This window comes from Phymastichus coffea, unplaced genomic scaffold, assembly GCF_024137745.1.
Source record: "Phymastichus coffea isolate CEN01 unplaced genomic scaffold, Cenicafe_Pcof_1.1 PCOF00006, whole genome shotgun sequence".
Lineage (NCBI taxonomy): Eukaryota > Metazoa > Arthropoda > Insecta > Hymenoptera > Eulophidae > Phymastichus > Phymastichus coffea.
Window position 1 is genome coordinate 9,125,951 of NW_026706817.1, and position 11,204 is coordinate 9,137,154.

Consider the following 11,204-nt stretch of genomic DNA (forward strand, 5'->3'; position numbering starts at 1 on the left):
GATTGGTTATCACACCAGTCTTTATTCTGCCTCTGAACGCACTATTGATGTCGTTCCAGTGAACTGTTGAGTCTTGAGCTGGATTAACAACAGCCGGTATAGTGGTAGTAGTAGTACTAGCCAGTTCGAGACCTTCATCAACTACATCCAAAATAACGAGAGGTTCGTATATGGATTGTTCGCTATGCTTGCTTACCACAGGTTTGGCAATCGATGAGGTGGCAATGGGGGGCTGTGCCAACAGCCTACTCTTGTATTAGTTTAGCAGATGTAAAACGCTTCTAATCATGCACATAGCTGCCTGCAGCTTTTGTCTGCCAGACACGATCAAGCTAGGCGAACGAGAAAGCTTTGCGCAAAGCCAATGAACCCAGTGTCAACCATCTTTCGATGTCTTCGTAACTAGCATAACCTGCATTCGCCAGAAGATGTGCGCGCAAGAGCAACAAAGCTGTGTTCTTGAAATACTCAGCCATGTTGCTAGTTACTCAACTGAGCATATTTGACAAATCCATCGCGTTATATTCATTACTCGTCAATGCTAATTGGTTGGAAAAAGTATAGAGGGGGTGAACGATTGTGATTGATCGAAAAATTATAGTGGGACATCAACAAGTGCAAGCTCAGTATAAAAAGACATTCATTCGTCTGTATTGACACAGTCGTCAACGTCGATTCCTCAGTTACTACGATGGATTTTATTGTAGACGTACAGGGCTTCAAAACTACCTTAAACGAATTCGTATTTAAGGAGATTGCTCTTTGCCCTCTGGAAGAAGATCCAACTCCATCGGTGCTTCTGTTTAAATCACCTTACCCATGGGAGTGGTTATTAAAGAAAAATCAGTGTGAAAACCGGTGGTTAGCGAGAAATTTTCATGATATTCCGTGGGAATCTAGCGATTTATCGTACGACGATCTTGGAAAAATAATGAAAAAAACACTTTTTGGAGCAACTATTTTTGTCAAAGGTCTTGAAAAAACAAAATGGTTCAGAAATTTATTGACCAATGCACAGTAAGTGTCTTTTCGTCGCGTATCATCTTAAAGAAAAAAAATGATATCTAATGATTTTTTTACAGACGACTGTGGTTAACGTTGAAGATTTGGGTTGTCCATCACTCAAGAATCTTTCAAACGATAGCATTTCCGTATGCAGTAACCACAACGCGTATCTATCAAATCCACCGTGTGCCTTTAAAAACGCGCTGGCTATCAGTAGATGGATGCTCGCTCGCAAAAGTCGTGAAATGTAATTTGATTTTTTTATATCTAAGTTTGAAAATAAATTTAAAAAATTAACGTATTGATCAATCCTTGTTTTTTACTCACTTATAATATATAAATTTTAGAAATGTGTATTATTATTATATATAAGAAACAAAAAAAATTTAACATTAAAATACAATAAAAATATTAGATTAAAAGAGAAAAAAAGTACACAAACATTTTTTAAAAATAATAGGAACTTTATTAAAACCAAACAAGAACAAATTTACGCAAAATAAGCACGAACGCGTTTGGTTTGACGCATAGTTTGACGACATATTGGACGATCGTCAATTCTTGATGCACATTCCATGCATACAGTGATATGTCCACAAGGTAAAAAAAGTACAGCGACCCTAGCATCCAAACATATCTTACATCTGGTAATTTGAAGTTGACGCAAAATATTGCCTATATCTCGCTGCGACTTTTCAATCCTTTCGCGAATTTTATTCATTTTTTCATTTTGTTTATCGATACTCTTCTTATAACCGCGTACAAATTCTTCGCAAACAGATACCATACCAACAGTTGCATTTGCTATGGTTTTCGAAGCACATTTCTCCGTCAAATGTAAATCGGAAAAAAGCTTTGTAACAAGACTCTCAATCGATAACGATAACGCAGGCTCGTCTGTACTCGAAACTAGTTGTTGCGCACGCTGTTGCTGCCCGATACTCGAGCTTATACGGTCCACAGACATCTTTACTTTTTCGTCGAGGAGGAGGAAGTACCGGTACGGGGCTCGATTCGATCGGCACATTGTCGCAACTTCTGTTACGAATGAAGAGGCAGCCACCATCCCAGCGCTTATGTTCCGTCATAGGGTCGTCACCTTCTTCCTAACGACAGACTTCCATACCACATTCAAAACAGCGCACTTGATCGATCTGCCTCGTATAATAAAAGCCGGTCGCAGCAAGATCTGCTGGTCGTACGTGTGCGCATGTCCATTGAGACGTGAAGCTATCCAGCCTCGCTTGCTCGAATCTGCACAAATAAAAAAATATTAAAAAAATATATAAAGTATGTTCTATAAACAATAAAACAAATAATTACCTATAGTCAATCTTGTTGGAGCTCATTGTAGAATGTTCGTATAACCTTTTCTATTTCACACTTTACACTAATTGACTTTGGATGCGAATGCGACTGCTGATGAGATGCAGCTCATTTTTATAACGGACGATTAAGATTTCCCCCCTCCATCCTCCATTAAAAACATTCCATATATACCATACATTCCATAAAAAAAAAATTCATTTAATTTTTATGAGTTATACATACACGTGCGCGCGCGCGCGTGCGTGTATGCGTATGTAAAGCATACAACTTGTGGGGAATTGACTCAACGGCCTATGCGAGTGACGTCATTTAAAACAGTCGCATATACGCACTGATTTTTTAGAGACATTTGTTGTTGTTGTTGTTGTTTTTAATAACGATATTTCAATTATTTTTAATTAAGAAGAAATTACCTGTCCTTTCTGTTGAATTTAATTGTTGACAATTTACATATGAATAATTAATTGTCTACATCTAATACTCTATAAGAAAAAACTAGTAACATTATTTATCGAATTTTTTTCTTGTAACAATCTTTCGGTAATAGACATACAGGAGAATCGAACCTAGCCTCCTTTGCATCTATACGACAGTGCTCAACCGTCTGAGTCATTGTCGATCTTTCTAAAGATAGTGCATACTAACTGTATATTACTTTATGATTTAGGAAAAAATTATCATTTTTTTAATATTATTTTGTACACTGAATTAAACGAACTATTTTTAATTTTGTATATTTTAAATATTATATTGATTAACTAATTAAAAAAATACTTTTAACTAATTAAAAAAATAATTAAAAACTAATTTTTTAACTAATTAAAAAAAATACTTACCTTATACTTACCTGCTCGTTTCGCTGAAAATGGAGGGTTAAGAATAAAGAAAAACACAAGGTTAAATTTATTCGTAATTTCCAAATGTTATTGTTTTAGTACTTACCTTTGCGGCTACGATATATTTGCACATACGTTTGAATAGCACTTAAAAGTGCTAATTTCTTAAAAAATTATATAAGTTTTTTATTAAACAAATAGTTAGTCTATGTTATATTTAACCATACGTTTGAATAGCACTGAAAAGTGCTGATTTATAGAAAAATAATATAAGTTTTTTATTGAAAATTTAGCACTGAAAAGTGCTGTATTAAATTTATCTGATCTGATCATGATATCGATTAACTGTCGGGATTGTACAGCTTCGTCAACTTGAAAAAAAAGTGGCCCAGAAAAGGGCCGATCGTTTGTTCGCTGCAACTTGTCACTACCAACGGCTTGCCACCACCTACTTTTCGTCCGTTGCGTGAGAAAAAAAGAGCATACGCGCTATCGCGATCCTATATTAATACACATTGGCGTCTTTTCTCCGCACTAATCACATTTTCTTTAGCTACTCCCACCACTAATTATAATAGTCTTATGCGCGCGACAAAATCAGTGCTATCGTGTAGTCTCGCGTCCCTAGTCCAAAAACTTCGACCAATGACCGAAACGCGGCAAGTGTTTGAAAAATGAATAAAATTGGAACGCCTTGCAACGATACATCATTGTGATTTTTTTTGTCGTGAAGTTAAGTTCAGTGAAGAAAAATGCAGCGTGAAAACGATAGTGCAGTGAGTGATGAATTGTTGGAACAATTGTTTTCGCTGGACGATGTGTCGTGGCAAAACGTATTAAATCAAGCCATAGAAGCACTTGGCGAGGACGTTGATCTTTACGAAGATGACGAAGTTTTCGGAGTGATGAATTTACCAGCACATGAAGCAGCGGTGGACGAAGTCGTCGAGCAGCCGCGAACACCTTCGCCGAGGAGAAACGGCGACGACATCCACGAAGCGGCAACAATACGGATGCCACTGACACCTCCAGCTACAATATTATTATTGTAAGTAACTATTTTTTTCATTCTCTTTTACTCTCTCCCTCTCTCTCATTATGTTTTTTATATATAAAGAACAAAATCATTTAAATGTAAATAGATATGTTTTTATTATTATAAACTTTTTATATATAATTAATACCATTATACTAATAACACAATTATATTTAAATTTTATTAATTTATCAATATAATGGTATTAGTTATACGTAAATTTTTTATAATAATAAGAGCATATATGTTCTTTACATTAAAAAAAGAGGTTCTGTTCTTTTTTTTCATTGAATAATATTGTATTATTCGTTATATAATATGTATGTACGTGTATATATATGGGAGAGAGAGTATTTCCAATTTTAAATTTAATGTCCCTTTCTCTCACGTAGTTAAAATTTCTTGTTTTGTTTTTGGATCGCGTTCTTTTTTTTACGATGTCTGGTTTTCGTCGTCGTAGTCGTTATCGCTGTTACTCTCACAGTTTTATTATACATGTGTTTCCTATTACAGCAGGCATCGGTCGCCACTTGAATTACTGCCACCGTCTCCAAGCTCGCGATTACTTCCAACGGTGAATGTGTAAGTTGAATATTATTATATATAGATAGATATATGAATTGATTTTTTTTTCAATTAAAGAATCTTTTTTTTCAGGTCTGATGACGATGACGACGACGACGTGGAGATGGTCTGCGAGGTGATTGTCTCGCGTCGACCACCACCACCACCATCACCATCATCACGACACGTGACACACGTCGACCTGGTGACGCCTCGAGCAGTACCCGTGATCATCGACATCACAACGCCACAACAGCCGCTCTTGATGAACTTAGTTTCACCAGAGATACAAGAGACGCCCTGCCGCCAAAGAGAATAGGTATGATTTTTTTCTCTTTTCTTTTTTTCTGATCGGCGGTAGTATGTTCTAAGTTTTTTTTAATTTTTTTGTTGCAGGTCGACGACAACAACAACAACAACAACAACAACAACATGCCAGTATGCGAGGGCTGGGAGTGCGTATACTGCACCGCTGGTCGCTGCAGTCGGCAGCCGCAGTGGGTGGAATCACCACCGCAGCGCGGCAGCAGGCGGCACGTCGATCGAAATGGGCCGGTCAGACACGTGGTGCGCAGATTATTTTCATCGAGGTCGTGCAGTCCCGAAGGTTCTCCTGCTGTGCGCCAGTCTTCTCGATCGCCGTCGCCAGGTCCCTTGAGTAGGCCCGCGAGATCGCCTGTAACGGCGCTCATGCAGGATCTCCACATCACGGGGAAAAAGCGCCTGTGCGTCATGGATGAAACGGTCGACGACGCCCCGCGCTATAAAGTTGCCAAGTTATTTCCCGCTGATCACGACGACGACGACGACGACGACGACGATGGTGACGATAACTAAGCGTCGGTTTTTTTATAAATTTTTGTACATTTTTTATATTTTTTTATATTTTTTTGTACATTTTTTAATATTTTCTTGTATTTTTTATATAATAAATAATTATTAATAATAATATGTCTTTTTTATTTCACCGATCAGACACACATACACACACACATACACACGCGCGCGCACATCGAATATAAAAAAATTATTATTCGTTATATACCAATTATAATAAATATTTATGTATAATATTTATTATAATTAGTATATTTATTAAAATTTATTATCATTTGTATGTATTAGCGCTTGGGCCCTCCCCAGCAGCAGCAGCCGCCGGCGCCGCCGCTACCGTCGCCCCCCCACATATCAATCGTGTAGCTAGTATACACAATACGGTATTGCCCGTGGTAACAGTGGCTGTAGCTCTAGCGGTAGAGCATCGGCCTGCGGATCCGGAGGACGCGCGTTCGATCCCCCGATCCGTCCGTTTTTTTTCAGATAAATCTAAAAATTTTTAACACACGCTCGCACACACGCGCGCACACACGCACACAGACACACACACACACAATAAAAAAATCAAAACGCGTAACACAGAACGCGCGCGTAGTGCATAGGAATCAAATTAGTGGGAGAGGGGGAAGTGCAGAGAATGCACGCCACATCAGATAAAGTCAGTAGGGGAGGGGGAGTGCGTAAACTGCACCGGTACAACTCAGTAGGAGGAGTGGGAGGTGACGCGCGCAGTGCATAGGAATCAAATCAGTAGGCTGGGAGAGGGGGAAGAACGCACGCCACATCAGATCAACTCAGTAGGGATGGGGGGAGTGCGTAGAACGCATCGGTAGACGCCACATCAGATCAACTCAGTAGAGGAGGGGGGAGTGCGTAGAACGCATCGGTATAACTCAGTAGGAGGGGGGGGGGAGCCGACAGCGCACGGGCCGATAGGGGGGCGGGAGGTGAGGTGAACATTCACACGCTTCAACTTAGTGAGCTGATACCCCTCTGAGTTGAGGCCCCTCTGGTTTACCTACTCCGTTGTATACACATGATGATAATTTAATAATAAAGATGATATCATTGAATAACAAACACATCATTGAATAACAAACATTGAATAAAAACACATACGAACTAAGGAATTTTTCAAGATTACGTCGTCGATGGCTATGAGTCAACAAAAAATTTATTATAAATTTTGTTGAATAAAATAAACAACATAGTCAAGTTAATATAATACATAGCAATTAGAAAACGCAATGCAAAATACGTCCTAAAAGTTTCACGACACAAGTTTTTTTTTTCTTTTTTTATCACAAAATTATAATCTGTCTTGTCACGTCGATACAAAGAAAACGTACGTGACAAACTATGATAAGTAAATGTCACACAACGGGTTATCGTAACTAACCGGGTATCGGTAATTTAATTTCCTATCGTATCAACCCTCCCGGGAACATTTGTAAATCTATCTAGCGGGATAGATTAGTCTAAGCACGTTCTCCATAATATTTCCGCGAATAGTACTCATCGCATATTAATTCGGCGAAAACACAGGATGGGGTACATCAGCCTATGGTATAAAAAGGCTGGATCGAAATCCGCGAAGAGCAGTGCAGTTCAGTTCACACAATACACAGTTCACGCAGTTCATATTACAGTTTACATTAGCGCTTATATTAGTACTCATACCCTAGTACTCGTGCTTATACTGATTTAGTTATTTCTAAGTCTCGCTACCCGGATACTCAGAACCGGAATTATACTTTGTTAGGCATTATAAACCTGTCTTTAAACAATAAATCTTAAATCAAGCGCAAAGACCTGAGACTGATTGTAAAAACCTCTTCTGAAATCCAATCCTAACAAGGTAAGAAACTAAGTTATCTATTCAAATACGCTACATATAATAAAGGCGCTATCCCTTTAACCAATCTCTGCTTAACTCCTGACTAAGATCCAACTTTTACCAACGTGACAGTATTTTAAACATTATTACGTCTAGCCGTAACATCTCCTCGACTAGACATAACAATTAGGGGCCCCTGATTCTTGGTAATTAGGATATTATTGCAAAAAAATTACGATGGTCGAAACACCTTACGAACGAAAACTAATTACACTCAAAATACTAATTAAAAAAATTAGCGAAATAGAACCAAACTTTGCGACAAACAGGGAACCTACGCTTACAGAATGTCTCGCATACCTGCATCAAAGATATCCGCCCACCGAAACAAAGCAAATTACCTGAGTCGAGGAATTACAAAGATTAAAATATAATTTACAAGACTACATTGATACAATCCCATTGGACTTTTTATGTAAAGATGACCTAATATTCGACATCCTCATTGAAATGACTAGTAAAAATTTAAATCCAGCATTCCTCCTTAACGTTATTACGGATATAAACGTCGAAAAATTAAAATTAGATAAAACTGAAATTTCATTACTTGAGCTCATTGAAGATCAAACAGGTTACGAAACAGCAATTGAAAATTCAGAAACGTATAATCCATTACAAACGTGTCTATGACTAATACACCATCCGCTTCCAAATCACCAGAAATGGCTCATAATAAATCGCAAAAAGTTGATTTCACTCCAACTCCACATGTTGCCACTACAAACAAAACTAATTTTGAAAGCAGCCCATTGACTACGTATTATACGCCGGGGACTTTCAGAACAGGACTGATGAATTCCACACAAAAGATAGTATTGCTAATAAAAAATTTTAGCTTAAAAGACGCTGTTAACTTCGTACCTAAATTCGATAGATTTAACATACCTTTACACTTATTTATCGACGGTCGAGAGTTACGCAGCATAGTCCCGACAATCAATGAAAATGATCTCACCAAGTTAATTAAAATTAAACTAAGCGGTGATGCACTTAAAAGCGTGCAAGGAAAAACGTTTGATAATGTAGAACAAATGATTAAAATTTTAGACCTACTGTTCGGATCAGCAAAAAAATGTAATCAATTAACAAGCGAATTAGCAACCTTAAAACAAAAACGTGTTGAGAATGTAGTCACATTTTTTAATAGAGTGAAAAACAGTAGCTGACGAACTTTTTGAAGCAGCAGTAAGGAAAAATCGAAACTATGCTGGATTTAAAAGCCAACTTGAAAAAGATAAAGTAAAATTCTTCATCCGCAGTTTATATTGGGTCATCAAAGCGCGTTTGGGGGAAGTCGAAAATTTAGAATTAGCCATAACTAAAGCAATAGAAATTGAACGAGAATTCAACGTACAGAAACCTGAGGAAATAACCGAAACAGAAAAAGCGCTAATCCAACCTAAAATAGAGCCGGTTCGATTAATGAAAGAGGAGGATACTAACACCTGCCAAATTTTCAATAGGCCAAGACATACAGCTAAAGACTGTTGGTATCGGATACCGCAGAATCAAAACAGCAACCGCAGCAGCCTAAACAGCAGCCGTAGGTGGAGCCTCGCGCGGCAGCCAACAATAGCACTAGTTCCCGCTCCAACCATCAGCCACATTGGGCCGCCCAAAATCAAGTAAAACCAAGCGCCCCAGTCAATTTAAATTCGCAAGAAAAATTGCAACAAACTAATTCCTCAAAATCAAAAATTACAACAGGCGGAAAAGATAAGGGTTCCCAGACAGTCGACGCTACCAGGGAGCCCTGTAAATACAGCGCCTCAAACGTCGCACGCACAAAAAATCATCCTTTTACATCTTAACAGTTAGTCACCCACAATACAGCTTGAAATAAATACAACTAAACAAAAATTTAGCTTTATCGTAGACACCGGGGCAGCAGTCTCACTACTTAAAATTTCAACCAAACCAGACGGTGTCCACATAAATAATTTAGACAGATAGGAACTACGAGAGATCTCGCAAGAAAGTATCTTGACATTAAGAAAAATTTCATTAACCTTTCATAACTTTGTACTAGATTTTCACCTAGTACCGGAAAATTTTCCTATATTAGAAGACGGTGTAATAGGAAGCGAGTCATTAGAAAAGTACAGAGCGCATATTGATTACGCTAGGAATCTCTTAGAAAGTAACGACTTGTTTTCCCAATTCTCACGTAAATCCTGTGACATTGGATCTATTCCCGTAGCAACAAAAATTAACCAGGCACCCAGCAAGATGTCTCTCGCAAACGAAGGGCAGGCACAGCCTAGCGATAACTCCTCGCATTCGGTCGACTGTCCTAGCGGGAAATCGCCGGACCTAGTGGTCGAAACTTGGAGGACGAACACGCCTATATACGAAACTCATGTAAAGAAAAAATGGTCACGATGCCATAAAACAGAATGATACACTGACTCCTAAAGAGGATGTACCTCAGCTGTCTGAAGACGAATTCCGAGAAACACAAAAAAAATCAGAGTCCGACAATCTGTACAACCTGGCTGTTAACGACCTTTCCGATAACTCAAAAAAAAATTAACTCTGTATCTGTAACTTATGGCATGCTCACGCAAACTCTGGAAAACGAATCTGATTTACTCGACGCTTTCAACAAAGTATCAGAAATGATTAAACAATCAGAAAAATCAGAATCAGATTATCCGCTAATACTCTTGTTAATAATAATTCTTATTAACTAACAGTATTATCAGTTGTTTTAACACTAAAGAATCTGAAATTGATAGCGATCGCGTATACTTGCTCGAAATTCTAAATAGATACCTCAATCCAATTATTAAATCACAAAGTAACTTACAAAAACCTAATATAGTTAGTAATGCATTAAATGCATTATTAACAGTCCGCTTGATTACTAGGGGTAAAGTACCTAGAGCGCGCAGCGCAGCACTCTTTATTAACCCTGAAATTAATAATCTGACGAAAAAGTCAAACAGTTACTTCAATTATTGATTAAATTGGACCATGTCAAACAAGATCAACGAACAAAGGTTGAAGAAATCGTCTAAAATTACAGCGACAGATTTTTTGTTAAGGGCGACAAGCTCGGAGCCACGAGTATTCTCGAGTACGAGATCTATACTACCTCTGAAGTACCAATTAGACTCCGACAGTTTAGGCATCCCCGCAGATCAGTATATATATAAATGAACAAATGCAAGAATTATTAGACAGAGGGATTATCGAAAAATCAACTAGCGCATACTGCGCACTAGTCATTTACGTGCCCAAAAAGAATACGCAAGATGGAGAACCGCAACCGCCGCGTATCGTATCGATCGTATCGTTGACTATCGCGCGCTAAATAAAGTTATATCGGATTATAATTTCCCAGTCCCTCTACCTGTCGACTTATTTGAACGGATGGTCAGCGCGCAGCTACTCTCATCATTCGATATGTATTCATCATATCATCAGATAAGCATTAAAAAGGAACACAGGCATAAAACTGTATTCCAATGCGAGTCAGGCATATATCGTTTTGTCGCTCGCCCTTTGAACTGAAAACTAGCGCACCAGTTTTTCAGTCACTAATAAATATACTCGTACTAGTATCATACTTAAAAAATGTAGTAGCATTTTTCGATGATATTTGCGTATATTCTAAAACATTCAACGAACACTTTCACAGCATCATCGAATTAATGAAACGCCTTCGCGAAAATAATCTGGTCCTTCATCCGAAGAA